The sequence below is a fragment of the Ailuropoda melanoleuca genome, chromosome 1, assembly GCF_002007445.2.
Source record: "Ailuropoda melanoleuca isolate Jingjing chromosome 1, ASM200744v2, whole genome shotgun sequence".
Taxonomy (NCBI): domain Eukaryota; kingdom Metazoa; phylum Chordata; class Mammalia; order Carnivora; family Ursidae; genus Ailuropoda; species Ailuropoda melanoleuca.
In genome coordinates this window covers 25,235,587-25,238,631 of record NC_048218.1, presented here as the reverse complement: position 1 = coordinate 25,238,631, position 3,045 = coordinate 25,235,587, and the positions used below count along the sequence as shown (strand labels likewise).

At 42.3% G+C, this 3,045-nt stretch overlaps 1 pseudogene; it reads right to left on the bottom strand.

Annotated features, from left to right (window-relative positions):
- Nucleotides 1-451: 451 nt before the first annotated feature.
- On the bottom strand, nucleotides 452-1,178 carry LOC100467141 (annotated as a pseudogene).
- Between the last annotated feature and the right edge of the window lie 1,867 nt (nucleotides 1,179-3,045).

Sequence of the window (3,045 nt, the reverse complement as noted above, 5' to 3'; positions counted from 1 at the left end):
ATAAAGAGAAGACTACAGACAAAAAATACAATGGTTTTCTTTAAAAAAGGGAAAGAGGGAGTTATTTCTTGTCATTTTAAAGAAGAGGAAAAAAAGCACTGGAAGCCCATGAGTCAAGCCATAGCCAAAATCATGTTCTATCTTAATAAGTAGATTTTCTTTTTTGGCCCCCCTTTTTTCTTCTTTTTTTAAAATAAAATCTATCTCCAAGGGGTGCCTGGGTGGTGAAATCAGTTAAGTGTCCCAATCTTGGTTTCAGCTCAGGTCGTGATCTCAGGGTTGTGAGAAGGAGTGGGCTTTGCACTCAAGCCCATGAGGCTGCTTGAGAATTTCTCTCCCTCTCCTTCTGCTCCTTCCACTCGTGCCCTCTCCCTCTCTCAAATAAATAAACAAATCTTTAAAAATAAAAAATAAATAAAATAAAATTTGTCCCCAAACCATCAACACTTTTTTAATCCTCCCCAGACTGGGTTTCATCTTCAGACCCTATATCCCCTGATTTGTCAGATGGAGGGCTTGCAGAGGTTTTCTTTTCTGGGGGCTTTCTGGTTCCTCCTCTTCTTCTTTGAGAGAAGGAGTCTTTTCCTTTGATGTCTCTGAGGCTGTGGGGTGACCTACTTTTCCCTTTGCCTTTCACAGGGCTTGACATCACTGCAGCCTTTAGCCTGGGTTTGGGCATTTTCTTTTCTCTCAGGTTTGGACTTCTTAACCATCTTTTTGTTTTTCTTTTTTGAGCTGCCATAGTCATTGACATCATCATCTTCTATTAGGAAATCATCATCACTGCCAGAATCTTCCTCCTGGAATGGTGCCTCATCCTCCTCTTCTTGTTCTTTCTTCTCCACTGCCCACATCTTCCATGAATACCTCTCTCTCGTTTGGAAACTGCTTTAGAGGCTGCCGGCCTTGCTGGTGCACATTCTTATGGGCTTCTTTTTCATCTTCATTGTCCTCTGCTGAGAATCATCCTTGGTCTTCACATCTTTTTCTTCTGAGTCCTCACTGTCTTCCTGTGAATTCTTTCCAGATCACCTCTTATTTTTAGCTTCTCCGGAAGATGACTGAATTTTCTTAGCTGGAAGGTCTCAATCTCTTCCATAATTTTCTTGGCATCGTTAAATTCCTGACACCAAATAATCAACAACTTTTTTATTTCTATAATAGACAGGCCGAGACATATTCACTGTTGAAACAGGATTGAGTCAAGAAGCCAAAAACAAGGACCACCCCACACCTCCACACACTCAGAGCAACCCCCTCAACTTTGGCCTATGGGGCTGCTGCTGCTGAACCCCGACCCGCTGGCTTCTCAAACTCTACTGCTTCTTGGTTTAGGGCCCCTTAATCAGATGAACCCGCCCACCACCCACCCCCGTACCTGCTCCCCCATCTCTTTAAATGGATGATTCAAACCAGCCCTCATAATTATATTAAATGCTAGTGGACTAGACATTCCAATTAATAGGCTGATATATCCAATCTACCAGGAAGACAGAAAAATGTTCAATCCCCAATATGGCACCATTTGAAGAAGAGACCATATAGCCACTTAGTGTCAATTTCACATTAGACCCCCTTCACCTGACAGTAATTCATCATGACTAGAGTTGACATATATTCTGTAGAGTTTCTATAGGACTTCAACCAGCTCCAATATCCAAGTATTTACAGAGTATTATATCTTCAAACATAAACAGCATCCAAAGCCAAAGGACTAATTTTATAGCGAGAAACATGGCAATGGGCACACTACAATGGAATCCACTGGTCTTAATGCATACACCACCACCAGAATTTGCCAAATTGACCTTTCAATAGAGTAGCTTATTGAGGTTGGAACTGAGGCACAAGTTCAGATATGTTATTATGTAAGGATGAGTACCACACTCAAGGATGCAATATACATTCTTAATTGGCAACCAGTGTATGGTGCTATGTCTTCAATTAATAGAAATCATAGGTCTAGAAATCAAGATGCAAAAGTGAAAATGTTTACCTGTTTACTACCACTTTTCTTAACCCGTGCTTCTGGTCCTTGCAACGCTAACCTCAGTAAAGATCTTTGGAAATCCTGGTTTTCCAAATGGTTAACTCTTCTATTAGTGCCAGCAAGGGTCTTGAAAGGTTCTAATCAAAGCTCTCTCCCCAGCCAAGCTTACAGATAAAACTCGTAGGTATCTGTACTTGGCCCTAACTTTGTTTTTCGAGGTCATGGTGCCCCACATTCTCAGAAAATAGACCACAACTACAAAACATATTTTCCTCTAGCTGGACCACAGCCCACATCCAGGACAAGCCCGTGACAGAACCCCTTGAAAAAGCCTATCACCTCCTGCTCTACCTGGCCAAGAGTTGACCCCTTTCCCGATGGGTGCAGCTACAACCTTCTCACATCCTTAAAACCCCTTAAAAGGTGCAGCCTAACAGAAAATCAGAGCCGACATTTCTCTTGATGTCTGGCCCCTCTTCTCCTTCGGAGAATGAATAAACTCTGTCCGGCTTGTTGCTCTACTCTTGGTTCAATTCTTTGTCATCCCTGTCACCTGGCACCCTAACAAGTCTCAATAGATTTTGTTCTCTGGCTATTGCCTGATAACTTTGAACTCAAGTGCCCAAAGAAAAGCAGAAATATGGAGAAGTCACGGAACTGAGGGGTAGTGTCCCTGATTATCACAAGGAGCTAGGACTATTGTTACATGATAGAGGAACAAGTTTAGCACTCAGACGGCACACTTCAGCATTTTTTCGTGCCCCGTTTGCACAATCTAATCAGTTAATGAATAAGTATAGCAGCCACATCCAAAGAATGGCATGGTGACCAGGCTCTTAATACCCTCAGATCTCAGGTTGTTCATCACGCCACTAAGTAAACTTTCTAAATGAGTTTAGTTTCTAGCCAAAGGTGAGGGGAATCTTGAATGGCTAATAGAGGATGGAGATGATGCGTATCAATTGTGGCCAAGAGACTGGTTTCAGTGGGAGAGGCTATAGTTCATCTCACTAAACTTCCTATGACACATTTCCTCTGGGAAGTAAGGCCCATCA